Here is a 15,380-nt window from a genome sequence, read left to right as displayed (position 1 = left end):
CACTGAGCAAAGCTATGCTGGGCTGGGACACCAACGGGACCCTCGCTCCCACCCCCACCCACGGTACCTGAACCCTATGTTGTCCTGTCCGTCAGTTCCGGGCCAGCAGGCTGGGCAAAACCTAAGGGTCCTGGCACAGACAGTCCCTTTCAAGCACCTGGTAAGGTGTCAGAGCCAGAGGTGTTCAACAGGTCTTTAATTTTACATTTCTCGCTCAAATTCCTTCTCTGTTACACTGTAAAACCGAAGCACCATCACAGCAACACACCATGCCACACGATCCAGCCATCATCAGCACCCTGCAAAACTTCTCCACAGCTCCAGTCACCACCAAAACATTTCAGATTTGGAACCAGAGGGAAAAAGCTGCAGCCGATGCACTATGGGATACTGGATTGGACAACAACATCAGCTTTTTCTAGCCTCATATTCGGTGAAACCTAACTAAAAAAAATAAATGGTCTGCAAACACAAAAATTCAGCTGTAAAATCATTTAGTAACAAGCTGACAAGGAGATCACATTGAATACCAAGGAATGGGAAGGAATCATTTTAGAAGTTATAAAACATCCTTTTCGTGACTACCCCAAAGTAATCCAGAAGGAAACGCACCATGGTTTGCAATGATCTGTAAATACCCTGTTTTCATTTGCACTTTTTAGGGATACAAAACCTGCAGTATTTAAACCTCAGCTGCAAAGTGAAAGGCATAAATATTATATCAGATATACACTCTGTTTAATACAACTTAAGGAAAGGTGAAGGTCCAAGTGAAGTCCCAGGGGCTTAGAAGAGGAATACAAGAATTTGAAATGTGACTACCTCTTATACCAAAAAGCCCACCCTAGCTATGAAAACACTGGTGCCCTCTTCCCTAAGGTGTTTACTGTGTTTCATTCTTCTCCTTACAGGGAATAGCATCACTCTCTAGCTTAGCATGATATTCTGCCAGAAATTTACTTTGGAAAATAACCTAATAGTCTAAAATTACCTGATGGGAGAAAATCCACCGAGTTCAATTAATTGGTTCATTGTAACTGGCTCCAGATTTGTCAGTTTGATTAAACTGCATGATCAGTAGGCAGGTGGCTTGTGGGAACATGGATATCGGGTGATAGGAGTTATTTCCCCTCAGTGTCGAAGGAAGAAATACAAAACACCAACAGAAAATCCAACCCAGCCTTACACTGTACCTGCCACAGTACCAATTAATTAAAAGTCACATGAACTCCCCTTCCCTTCTAGAAATCTCCCCCTTTTGGCAAAACAACTTGATCTTTCAGCTGTCACAACTCGGGGGGGGGGAGTGGGGACAGGGATGCAAACCCTCTCCCTAACCGGGTACCATCCATTTTATTTTATGGCTCAATTTACTACCAGAAACCCACTCTTTATGCAATTTTCCACTTGACCTGAGATGTATGTAGGAGATGGACGCTAGGCATCCCAGATGCTCAGTCCCAGGCATAAGGCAAGCGACAGGGAAGGGGAGCATCTGCCCCAGGGGATCCTGGAAAAGTCCCCTTTCCCTCCCAGACTTGCAGGAGTGGCTGGTAAATCAGAGCGGTGGCCAAGCTTGTCTCCAAGGGCTTCATTCACTTGGCATGTTCTCAGCTGCAATTCTCCAGCCTCTTCTCAGAATCTTACCTGTGTAGCCCCAAGCTACGGTCTTGAAAATAGCAAAAGTGATTGTGCTTTTTCATTTACAGTGGTGCTGTGAAATTAATTTAATTAGTGAGTGCCTTGTTATCCCTTGTTATTAGACTCAAGACAACACAGAAGTGCTTGGCAAGAAAAAAAAAAAAAAGTGATTTCTTGACAACTGCCAGGACTTCATCCGCAGTTAGGAACCAAAGAGATGATTTCAGCATTACTCACTAAGGTCTGGTTTGGGGATTTTTTTTTTTAATTCAGTGCCCGGTACTTTGCAAAAGACAGCTGGTACCCATTCCTGGGATCCTGAAATGATCTCAAACAGCACAGAAAGTGCTTGACAGCTAATTAAGTTCTGCTTTTAGATCAATCCAAAATCCTGATAATCTAGCACAAGTCTATAGACATGTTCCTGCGTGGCCTGGGCACTATCAGGGAGCCGAGCTGGGGTGCAGCGCCTCGCCACAGGCTCAGCACCCATGAGGGGCTGGCGGAGGAGCTAGGGCAGCATCTCCATGGGCCTGGGCAGAGCCACCAGCACCGGGGTGCTGGGTTCCCAGTGCTGCAGAGGGGCTGCTGGGCTCTGCAGGGACCACCGTGGGGACGGGGGGTGGGCAGCAGAGACCCAGCAAACCCCCCCAGGCACGCAGGGAGCAGCAGGCAGCTCTTGAGAGCGGGGAAAGGAAAGCAGGGACCGTAGGAGCAAGGATGCTCATCCGCTTCATTTATCAATGTCAGTTAGACCTCCAAGACTTAATACAGACATAACTAAACAGAGATGTACGCAAAGAGCTTTCACCTAATATTAATATCTGCTATTAGTATCTGTTGCCTGATATCTGTGACTGAATTTGTATCTCTGTACAAACCAGTGCAACCCTTCCTCCTTCCGTTCCTCGGTGGGAGCCAGACCCGACCAAAATTACAACGGTAACTTCAAATTCATCAACTTGAGAGCTCTTAGGGGCTTGCGGGGGGTCTGCTAATGTAAAGCCATATTATCCCAAAAATGCAGGTCAGAAAATGAATTCCTGTGAGAGAATAACACTGTGTAGGATACAAGAGCCTTGTATCCAGGATGAGTAATACTGAGTATGTGAAATTATTTTGTTAATAATAAAAAATCTTTATTATAGGATTGGATATGATGTTAGAGCTCTGGCAGCAAAATCCTTCTACAGTTAATTCTACTCAGAAAAAATGGCATTAAAACTTTATTTAATTTTTTTAAGCCTAAGATACAGAGATCATCACTGAGCACTTGTTCAGTTAATACAAGGCTTGATGATGAAATGACAGAAGTGCTGTAACTAATTAAACTCTAAAATTTTGCAATACGAGCCAAATTCAAGTCCTCCATCATTTGCCTTATTCATTAACACATCTTGGAGAAAAAAAAAATACTCTAGGTTTCTGAAAACACTGTTAATACTCTTGTAACCTCTGGTTTTATTCCGACCTTTCTGCAGTAGCTGAATGGGTTATACATTTTTTCACACAAATCAAACCCTGGTACCTATGTCCCGCTGATAGTAACCCAGCATCTAAAAATCTCCCCAGGGTCCCTTACCTACCTACAGATAGCTATAAGCATGTAATTGTGTGTGTATGTATATGTGGTTTATCTACACCTATTTATATGTACCCAAGTACCTCTGCATCAAATATAAAGTTCCAAAACGGTATTTTGAACCAAGATGTTGATAAATGCAATCATCTCAGTGCCACGCAGGGTCTGTCAGGCACTGACAAGTACCAGAGTGCTAATTCCAAGCACCTCCATTTGCAAACAGGGGCCAGTGACCTCAGCTCAGGAGAAAATGAAAATACAAGGGAGAAAACAGTCCTTTCTGCCTTCCAGCTCCTTGGTGAAACTAGCTTTTTTAGACAAGGGGATGTTTTGTGACCGAATCCTTCCAACTCAAACCAGATGCAACTTCAGAAACCCTCCTGAGTGCTAAGAAGCCCCAGCTGTCAATAGGAGCAGTGTGTTAAGACAGAAGATGCTCCAAGGGCCATGGACCCAGGGGGAAGGTGTTCCTCAAAACAGCCTGTCTGTACTGCCTGTTACAGACCTGATGGGTCATCTCTAGCTCTCAGGAAAGTCATCTACTGTTTTTCTACCATAGAAACAGTTCCCGAGGTCACTCCAGAAAACCAGCACCTGGCACACACAGGTCCCAGCTGGGACTTTGCCAACAACTTCTCCACTGCTGATTTTATCATGGGGAATGGAGTCGTGTGATTTTTCCCCAAGCGAAATCCAAATCGCCTTGTGTCCTGTCCTCACCTGAATCTTTTTATCTAAGATGAAGCACCTCCTCAGCAAAAGGGCTTGGATATACAGAGAAGGACAGAGACATCAGAGAAAACCAAAGGCTAACGAACACAATTAGCGCACCTCAGGTGTGCAATAAAGGACCACCCACTGGAAAGAGAAATGTTCAGCCATAATAAGCTGATGTATAATACAATTACTACACATAAAAATGGGACCCAAAGCTTATTCATAAATCCTCTGGGAAGTACTTACGAAAATTGTAAGGGCCAAATCCTGCCATTCTTGTCAGGAAATATGTCTCCTTGAAGTCACATGAGCTCTGAGTGACTGAGCTGTGCAAATCTTGGTCTCCAACTGCCTGCAAACTAATGATTCCTGCCTGAATCTATCCCAGTTATTGATTTCCAGTCTCCACACCCGCCTGTCCATCACTGCAATCAAGGTCCTGCTTAGAGGAGAGCAATTTATCGCTGAACTCTCATAAGACAAGTGACACAAATTTAGGATCCTCATATACTTTCACCATCACTCACTGAATAATACTGAATTGATTCGGATAGGTTTTCTTTTATCATTCTTCCCTTCTTGTCATTTTGTCCTCCGTGATTTCCAATCTGCCCCATGACATAAACCTCAAAGTCAAAAGATCCGCGGCATTTGTTGCTAAAGCTAACGCTGTCACCTGCATTAGACAAGTTGCTTACGCCTCTGATTTTTCACTCCTAGGGAAAGTTGGTTTATAAATCCAGATTTTCAGCAGCAAGATTCAATCACCTCTAAAGGGCCACAGGTATGTATGAGAGTCACAGGGTTTATTAGGGTAGGGATGTTGCCTAATCCTTATCCACATGTACGTCAGTAATTCATAGAGAGAACTGCACATCCCCTGCCCCGACAATTATTCCCTGTCGGGTTCAGTTAAACAGCCGGTGAAACGTTTCACCATGACCACGGGGCACCAGGAGGTGTCTGCTCACCAGCCCTACCCCTCCTGATCCTCCGTGGTCCCCTTCAGAGGGGCCATCAGATCCTGTGGGGGGTGGGGGGTCCAGCTTCCTTCACCGCTCACTTAGGATGCAGAAGAGGATCTGCCAGGGAAATCTGTCCCTGTAATTTGGTCATTAGCACCTGTGTGACTGTGGTGAGCAGCGTGAAGCCTTCCAAGAAGCCTGGGGCCAACCTGCCTGGCTAGCTTGTGGCACTCACTTGACAGACAAGGTTTGCCTCTGGAGGTCTATAAAGTAACCTAATTTCTTCCAGTGACTTAAGAAGGAGCTTAGGATTCACTTTAGAAGGACTAATTCTTTGGGCATCTAGTATTTCGGGGTAGGTCAAATACTGGAGCAAGGCAGGCAGGCTCCGACTCTGTCCCCACAGCTGCCACAAGCTAGGCTAGATGAGTCAGGGCACCAGAATTTGTGGCTAAGGACAGCGTGCACAGAACGAAATGACACTCAAGAAACGTGAGGTCATTCCCAGAAATGCAAGGAGCTGTCCTCATCCCTCCACATCTCTGCGGGGGAAGGCAGAAGGCAGCACTACTTCTGAACTGGGAGTACTGGGTGGGGGAATTGCCAGTACCGATGTCCTTGAGCAGTTTAGTGTCTCATCCACGTCATTTAGCTGAGACACAACTGTGCAAGTGAGAGCAGCAAATATTTATGATAAAAGTAAAGCAGGAATAACTACGTGCACTTTTGTATTATGCCGTTGCTTTACTTCTCTGTTCTGGCTTTAAGGTCACAACTTTTTAAAAACAGTAATAAAAATGAAAAAAAGCTAAAGCATTCCAGCCCCTCAGGGTCTGTCTGGGAGCGAGGGGCCCAGAGCCCACCGTGCCATTCCAGGGGCGGCCTCACCACCCTTGGAAGCAAACCCAAAGCAGTTTTTCCTTGGAAAGTTATGAGATGTATTTTGCCACACATACCCCTCACCGGCACATCGTTCCTTTCCCCCGACCTCTCTATCACACAACTAAGGACTTTTTGCTTCCAACCACCAATAAACAGGGAACTTTTTGGGAAAACAGTGCTGTCAGCGGGAAAATATTTTTCACATTTCCAAAGAGCGCAGGTCGATCAGGGTAATAACAGGATTTAGGCTGCAATAAAGCACTGAAATGCTTTGCAGCTCCCCAGCAAGATCACAAATAACGCAGCCTCTGGGGTAGCCCAGCACTGACATTAAGAATGTGATGTTCATGGTCCTCAACAAAAGGTACATCGGCACACGCTTGAGAAATGCCTATTATACACTTGTTGTATTTATTTTAAGGATCTGGAGATAGATTCAGCTTTTGGTTAGCATGGTTTACCCAACACAGCCTCCCACAACCAGGGGAGGACAGGAGGACGTGCAGCCAGCTCTCTGGTGACATAAATGCCCTTCAGTGACACCAACCCAAGAAGCATTTTCTGCTTCTGGTGTAGTGTCCGGTACCACACAAAACATCCACCGTCTTACCTCTGCTCCCGAGGTGCATCCTAGCACTCACCCTTGCTGCGCAGCCTTCCCTACCGCTAACCACCCCTAAACAGCACCACTAGAAAAGGCATCCTGATTTTCATTTGCAACATCTACTGTTCCTCCAGAAATCTCCTTCTGGTATGGACAAACAGGACGTAAGTGTCAGTAAGTCCTGGCTTTTCATTGACTTAAACATGACAGGGGACCGATCATTAATTCACAATCCACCATCCCAACTCTCCCACGGGACTGGTCATTCCTGGAAGTCATACTCCAACCCTTTTGCTATGTAGTTTGTTATTTAGACGTCAGACATTTGTATGAGCATCCATCAAACATTTGATCTCTGAGCTCAGAGTCACAGCACAGCCCTGAGCTCATCTATCATGGCAGCCCAGCATGCATATGGTTGAAGATTCAAAACAGGTCTCTTAAAAAACATCGTGTTTTGGCTTCTTGCAGAGGATGATTAATTTTTAGAACAAAATTTGCATAAAATCTTTTTAATCTATTTGCAATTACCAGAAATTGAAACAAGTGACAAACAGCTTTGAGCACTTGTCCTCAGCCCGGTGTTAACCAGAAAAAACTCCAACTAATTGAAACTCAAAGTTTCAAGAAAGAAATTTGAAACATGACTTGAAAATACTCGAAAGCTCACGTATGTTAAGAACCCAACTTATTCTACAGGAAAGAAATACACAGGGGTTACGCGTATTTGGAAATCCTGTGCTATATGGAGTGCACATACCCATGTGTGCACACAAATGCGTGGCGTGGTGGAAAGGAAGGTTCTGTCACTGAGATCTCTTAGCAGAGATGTGCAAATAATTGTTTTTTGGGTCAGCGAACACAAACACAAACATTAGGCTGACAAAGGTGGTTTTGCTCAAAAAGGAAAAAAAAAATCACCAGTAAAATACGCAGATGACTGATTTTTTCCAGCTGAAATGATTCACAAGTTTTCCTTGAATTTGACCTGAAAGTGTAGGTATATGGGCTTTAATGAGTGGAAACAGAAGGGTCCAAGGGACTGTGTCTAAGAACAGGGGAGTTACAGTTTCAGTGTAACACAGGTAGCTGTTCCCCAGTTACTCTGTCCTGTCCACACACACATACTCACCCCCATTTCCATCACATGAACACAGGGGTATCCCTCCTCATGTACCCAGTGTTCCTCTAACCTGCCTGGCCGCTCCACACACTTCCATTCCATAGGCAGTGTCCTCCAGCTTTCCAGTTTGCCTTGTTTCTCACCATTCTGCCTCACTTCTCACTCCACTGGCTTCCTAGATATTGGTTCTTCCCTGTTAAAAATTACTGCTGCAAATTTAATTTGGACATCCAGCTCTCTTCTCTAGTTTCTCTCCGACCTCCTTCTTTAGGCAATTCTTTCCCTGTCTTCCAAGCATCTCGTGCAACAACTCACTTAGAAATAACTGTCCCAGGAAGTTTTGCTGCAAGAGTGTTCCCCGTTACTTGCTGCCAAAATCAGATTATATAGGATTGCCCAATTTGCGCCATCTCAGATAAATCCTACAGGACTGACCCAATTTCAGAGCAGAAGAAAGATGAAAAAAGGAAAAATTAAACACTTCCTGAACCTCCTGCCCACCTCCATAGGGTGCAAAATATTCCTGCTGGCAAATCCATCCCACCAGGACATATAAAGGCCAAATAAATCCCCCTTTCCTTCTTCCGTGACTTTTCTGTCCAACTGCTTTTGGCCTTAAAAGAGATGAAGGGTATATGCAAGAAGAGGTAAATGGAGATTATGTTTATTATTTGGTCTTTGCTGTTCTTACTGTTATGTTTTTCCCTGGAGTAAAGGAACATAAACAACATGAAAAGTCATCCTGAGGCAGAACCAGTGTTGAGTGACCATGCTCCGTCCTTCAGAGCCCCAACATGCTCCTGCCTTTCATACAATGCAAAAACCATCAAAGCACCCGAGTCACTGACAGAATTTTTTTACCGTGCTCTGGCCAGACTTGGGCAGATTGTCCTGTAAAAGGACTTAAAGTGGCTTGTTTTAAGGATTTTGCTTATTGCTATTACCATGAATCATTCTGTAAAGTTGCACAACAAATGTCTGACTCGTCACAGTAAATAAACTGCCGGTGGTGTGGTGGGCCAGCAAATCCAGGTCTTCTGCAAAGCAGAGGAGAATCAAAAGCTGGAAGCCCAGCTCTGTTCTGAGGCTGATAATTACGTTAAAACAGCCCCTTTCACTGGGACAGCGGAGCACCACACTCAACAGAACGATGCTGTTCCTACTCTTCCTCGATACAGACACATCCAGCAGCAGCCTAAGTCTTGAGGCCCAGCTTAGTGTCTCGATTTTGGGTCTCCCTCTGCTTCCCAACAAGCACACAGAAATTGTTGTCTCTCTTTGAGCAGTTCTTCGTAGCCATCCATGGGTCTGAAACAGCCAGTTTCCCTGGCAGTTTAACTCCTTAGACAAATCTGATAAAAAAAAAAAAAAAAAAAAAAAAAAAAGCCTTGGAACTCAACAGTTAAGATGAAACCAGTCTGGACAATGTGATCTCGACCTACTTGAATCCTTTCAAGAAAGCCTGCCAAAGGCCTTTTCACCATTCTTGGAAAGATCCCAGCACATTGAGGGGGCTTCATGCCAAGAGAGGAGATTTTCCAGAGGTTTGGTCACAGCAGACATTTCCCTGTAGTTTTCCCATCCTTTGACTTCTCCAAATGACAAAATAAAGGAAGAGAAATCCACATTTAACAGAAGGTGATGTCATGGACCTTTATTCTGATATTGATTGCCCATTTACAGGACTTCACTTTAAAATAATGAGCAATCCAGAAATAGAAACATAACCAATCCATTATCCTGTCCTTTTAATTACTCAAAGCCAAATCTGTTGGAAATGTGGACTTCCGCAGCAGCTTCTACAGTGTAACAAAGTCCCTTCAGATCTTTCTGAAGAAGTGGGAAGACACAGCATGGCAAACTTTACTCCAACGTAAGCCTGAATCGCAGCCAGCATCCCTGACCGTGGCACGGATCGCCTACGCACGGACAGGCATTCCTGCAGCTCACGCGCTCTAAAGCCATTTGATTTCAGCTTTTATACCTGTACAGGATCTGGTTTGTGCAGCATGGGATTCAAGCAAGTGCTTACTTTGCTCACAAATGAGATTTTCCATCTTTGTTCCACCTCGTAAGCGCCAGAACCTCAGATTGTTGAAGTGCTTAAGAAACCGAAGCGCCAACAGAATGTTAAGTGCTTGAAAACCCAGCCCTGCTGTTGTGCGAACCCAAAGCAATGAGGGTGCTGCTCCGCTGCAGCCCTGTTGTCCACCCTCATGGTTACAGCACAGTAAAACAGGAAAAAAAAAATTTCATCTCACAGCAATTCCACTGTCAGGTTGAATATTAACCAGCACGTTCATAAAACACACTAAACCCACCCGTCACCGATTCCAATCTGGGAAATATTGAATGTCTCCAACCAAACATTCTTGCAAGACAGGCATTTCCATCACAAAACAGAGGGCCCAAATTACGTATGTAAAGCTCAGGCTTAATGCATTACAAATGAAGATTTCTCCTTCCCCTCTCCACATTTACCTTCTTTGCTTATATAAAGCCAATCATCTCAGGAAAGGCAGGTGTGAGAAAATTATTGCTACTTCTAGAAAAAGTCCGTTGGCATCAAATTCTGTCAAATGCAATAAAGCTGTGTTAGAGAGAAGCTGAAATCTGAGCGTCTATTGAGCCTAAAGCCCCGAGCCTAATCCCAAATGCAACCTAAGCTCAGATCGCTGGCGTGACCTGGGACTTAGCACGGTGCAGAATTTATGCCTCGTGCACCTGACCCTGTCCCAGCGTTTCTACGTGGGTGCAAGCACTTTGGGTTAAGGTGCCCATTGATCTGCAGGAACACAAGAGAAGTCAGGCCAACAGATGCTGCTTTTCCAAAGTTACTTTTTCCAGCCTGTGCCCGAAGTCCACCCCACAACACAAGAAGCCTCTGAACATCCACAGCTTTTTCCGTATCACATAAACAGCTGCTTTTACAGAAGTCGAGACTTAGAGGTACAAGGAAAAACATTCAAAGAGACTGCAAAGACAAAAAAACTGGTACAGGAAAAGTTTGGCATGTGTAAAAATGTAGAGGGCAGTTTTTCCTTTAAGAGTCAAAGTTTACCTCACAGTAATTTCCTCCCACAGCACTTTTCTAATTCTTCATTAAAAACACATTAATTGTATGTAAAACGCATAATTTATCGCTGTTTGGAAGTGAAAATAGAAAACCGCAGGGGGCCAAAAGTTGGCATGAAGTCATACTTTTGATTTAGCCTATACAATCTGTCTCTGGGCACTGTTCATTATCGTAACTTATAGGAGAAGACATTGAATTTCTACTTCAAAAATTATTTTTAATGAATCCATGCATCTATCATGAATATACAATATTTTAATAAAGCACCACATATTTCAGTGAAAATGTGTGTATGCTTCTGTTGATTATACTTAGCTCGCAAAGTCATATTTTTGCAGGAGTGCAAAACCAATATTCAGTTGTAATCCGAAAATAACCCACACAGACATGAAAGAACAACAGAAAACCCCGTGCCATCACGCTACATGGCCCCATGATTACTGTCTCCTCATTTAATGAAGATGTAGCACACCACTTTATAAGCCTAATTTACACTATAGATCAAAACTATGGGAAATTTTCTAATTCTTGGGGCTGGCGGGGGGGGAGGGGGAAATTGCCACCTCTGTGGCTTTCAACACATGCTATTATTTCAGTTTAATAGAATCAGCATCTGCCTACAGCAGGAAAAGATTGCTAGGCTGTGTTTAACCTGGCATTCAACTTCTGATTCTCAGAAGTCCAAATCATATTATGACTTATTTTCCCCCTACCAACAATAACTGAAAGCTTCGGTTCAACTCAAACTTTACTAGCTGCTTTGTTCAAACACTCTAAAGGAGAAAAGTAATTACCACAGTCCGGAGCACTTAAAATTTTTCTTTCAGCAAGCTCGTTTTCTTCTGTAAGTACACTTTACTAAGAACTTGTGTTTTTTCTCTCACTGTAGATACACATGCATGTGCATATATGTACATAGCCACATGCATCTGAGATACAAAAATGCACACAAGTACAGCAACGTGCACACAAACATACCTACTCACATACATACAAAGTCACCATATAGAGAATTCAAACCACCTCTGTTCACAGGACTGTACTTCATCCCCTGTTCACACATGCACAGCATTTGTAGAAGTCATCAGACAGCAAAATGCTGTCCACATACTGTGCTGTGACTGTCAGGCCCCCAACAAATGCCAGGAATTAAGCAGGATTTTGCCTAATCAGGTGCCTGGAGCATCACTCTGTGAATCTCAGTGGTCATTCCTGGACAAAGCCAGTGGAGCTGACTTGCCCTGCCAGATTCATTCTCAGAAGAGGAAGTTGTTTTGGTACATCATTTGGTCTTACCAGAAAAGCAGCATTTTCTGAATCATTACAAGCTGCTTAAAAAGCAACAAAGAGCTTCAGCATATAGCCACAACTATGGACCTATCTATACACTAAGCTAAGGAGTTTATTTTGGGGTTTAGTCTGCTTAAGTACAGAATCACCCAAATGTCCATTTAGTCCACCAAGTCATGAAAACACACTAAACACCAGTGTGCCACGTGCCAGGAGCAGAAGAAATGGCCTGAGACACACTCCTTGCAGGATGAGGCAACTTTCCAGGGCTGAGAGCAACCAAAGAGCCCAAGTGCTTCTGCTGGCTTTGCTCTACCCCCTGGCCATCGTCTCCCAACCATCCACAACATGTAGGTACATACGGGTGCTACGTATAGTGCTACACCTTGATGGATCTTCACCCAGGCCAGCTACTAACAGCTGGAGAAAGGCAGGGTGGGAGTCAGGGCTACACACGCCGTGAGGATACAGGCACCAACAGCTACAACTTCCTCAAATATTGCTCTTCCTTTCAGCCACGAAGACAGAAAATCTGTGTGTTTATGTTTTAACCATTACATACTGTATTCATACCCATCCCCACTCCCTGCTTACCGTGGTAAGATTGGCAGTAAATTGTCTCACTTTAGACATCAGCAGGATGTTGTCCTGGTCTAGTTTAGCAGAAAGGATGTTCTGTTTATTTCACGCTTCGTTTGTTAGAAAAAGAATAAAATAAATTAAAAATCTCTTATTAGGGAAAACTTATGAAGTCTTTCATTACAAAAAAAAAAAATAATAATAAAAATCCCTGACTGGTTCAGTACCTAAAATGAGGTGGGTGTCCTTCTTGAAGCAAACAGGTCACTCTCAGCAGTGTTGCAGGAATGGCTTGAAAACCCTGGCAGAGGAAATGCCTTTTGCTCTTTCTAACGTACAGGAGAGTTTGTCGACTTTTAGCTCCTTTTCTTTAGCGTGATCTGGTAGACAACAAAGTTGCAAGAGGATCTGCCCTAACCCTCTGATAATAAGCATTTCCTTGCCTCTGCTTCCACTTACAGATACTTGCTCGAGGCATCCGATGCTCCAAGGCAAGCTTTGATAAAAGAGCCTCGCTGTCTGCAGTGCCCCTAATTACAGCAGCTCCGGTTTTTTTCGCTTGCCTGTGTTCTGTGTTCTAGGTAAATGCCACAAAGGTCACTTCGTTAATTCAGTACCAAGCCCACATTAGAAATCATTTGCACAAGGCAGAAAAAGTCAGTGTCTTTTTTTTTTAATACGGATGTTAAGATTTTCTTAATACTCTACAGTCATAGAAATGAATTTCAATTACGGAGGAAGAAAGTAGGTACCTTGTGAAGGTTAGCATTATCCCGAGATAGACATCAAGGCAGGTCAGGTGGCTCACCACCCAGAGGCGACTTTTTTTTTCTCCACAGATTAATGTATGTCACTATGCCTTAGCTGACAAGCTTCCAGGAATGTGAAGTTAAAAGAGACTGTTTCCCACCGGGTATCACTCACAGCCAGGAGGTTCCAGCAGGCAGGGCTCTGATTTCACCAAACATGTAGAAGGAATTATCCCTCACAAGGCTTGAGATGGCAGGGGACAACCAGGGTCATCAAACCCTTCCACAGAAGAGCTACAACAACGGACACCTGCTGCAGAAGGGCCCACAGAGCATCGCTGCATGCCGCGAACCCCCGAAATACTTAGCAGCACCCTTCTTAACACCTGATAAAAGACCAGGAATGGTAACTGCCAGGTGAGACAGGGGGATGGCTGTCCCCCTGAATGTCACACGATGCTAGGAAGCCCACCAGACCTCACTTCACCGGGAAGCAGGGAGAAACATACCCTGGAAATCTGACCATTAGGGGGAAAATTCCCTTCTGTTTCCAAATCTGGTGGGCGTACGAGCAGAAGACGGGAGTTAAGCACCCACAAGGGCTGATGCTAACAGGAGCAACAGCCTCTTCCTCCACGCTGCCTCTTTTGTCATTGTTTAAGCAGTTTTCTCCCCCAGACATCAGGTGTGGATTCATTAAGTATTTACAGATATGCACCAAAATAAAGCCCAAAGCTACACAACAGAAAAAAAGCCAAAAAAAGCCATCACCAGGCTTTGCAGCACACATTGAGCACAGTGCTGTCGTGCGCTGCATCGTCCTACTCCCTTCTCCTCTACTTAAATAGCCTTTCTGGCATGATAAACAAAACTACTGCAGGACAAAAAAAAAATAAAAAGGTAAAAAGCAAGATTTACAAGAAGGTAGAAGCAGAGGACAGGATGTATTCATTAGCTGTAGCCAGTCCCAACAGTTAACAATTAAGTCCTGGGCTGGAAATATTCGGGTTATTCCTGAAATCCAAACCACGAAGCAATAGTCGATACTTGCCCCCAGTTTTGTTATTTGCCTGTTGACTTGACGTTTTTATTTCATGCAAGGTTATCTGCTCGGGAAGACCATTAACAAGCAGAAAAATGACACTATGAGCAATGCTGAGAATTCACCTGTTGCTGCTCAAAGGAACACAGAGGGGCATTTTTCATCCCCTCTTCAGCTTATTAGGGCTGCGAATGCCAGGAATGTATTTGATGTAGTAACCGAGGGGTGACAGAAGGTCTTTGGTACTTTCCACTTCAAGACTAATGACCGCAAAGAAGGAATACGGTGAGGGCTTTTCGGCATTGTTTGGGGAGGTATCTGCCAAAGATTTGGGGGAAAATGTTTATCGATTGTAATTTTCAAAGACCAGCTTGCTCCCAGGAGCCAAACAGGCTATTCCTAGGGATGGATTTTGAAAACCACTAGCTGCTCATTTTTTCAGATGTATATGCCATCAAGAAACGTTCTACAAAAAATGAGAAACGAATTCAGATAAGTTGCTGACAGATCGTATACTAAGAGGCCAAATTTTCATCATACATTCACTGAATTACCTTTTAAAATTTAATTTATTGTCAGGCTAACTCTAGTCTCATTTGGAGCTTACTAGCGTTAGGACGATCAGCATTTTATGTCGGCCATACACTACGGTTGTGTCATACCCTTTTACTACAGGAATCTCAAAGCATTTTACCATCCTTCACAGGTGTTTGCAGTTGCTTAGCCTTAACTGTGATAAGCACCTCCCCATCCTCATTTAACTTTGTGGAGAAGTGGCAACGGGACACTTACAAGGCCGTGGCAGCGTCACAGAGAAGTTTGCGGAAATGAGATTTGAGAACTGACATGATTGAAAACCTACTAGAAAATGACAAAAAAAACCCCTATACCTCAAGGGGAACCGGCCTCAGCATCAGGTTTACCCATGGGAAGGACTGCAGGACCTTTAGCTCTGCAGCTCAGCCAAGGAGAAGCACCTGGGATGGAAAGCTCTGCATCAGCATTCATCCAGCTGACGGAGAAAACGGGGCAAGTTAACCCCCAGCCCAGCTCCCGGAGTGGCTGGCTGCATTTGTTGATGTTTTTTTAGTCATGCAATGACCCAGACTGACCTTGCATAAAGGTTTACT

At 44.1% G+C, this 15,380-nt stretch overlaps 1 protein-coding gene across 1 annotated transcript in view; it reads right to left on the bottom strand.

Annotated features, from left to right (window-relative positions):
• DCC (DCC netrin 1 receptor) overlaps positions 1-15,380 on the bottom strand; it is a 558,365-nt gene that overhangs the window by 532,645 nt on the left and 10,340 nt on the right. The window lies entirely within an intron of this gene.

This window comes from Falco peregrinus, chromosome Z (genome assembly GCF_023634155.1).
Source record: "Falco peregrinus isolate bFalPer1 chromosome Z, bFalPer1.pri, whole genome shotgun sequence".
NCBI lineage: Eukaryota > Metazoa > Chordata > Aves > Falconiformes > Falconidae > Falco > Falco peregrinus.
The sequence above is the reverse complement of the archived record's forward strand: the minus strand, read 5'-3'. Positions and strand labels throughout refer to the sequence as shown.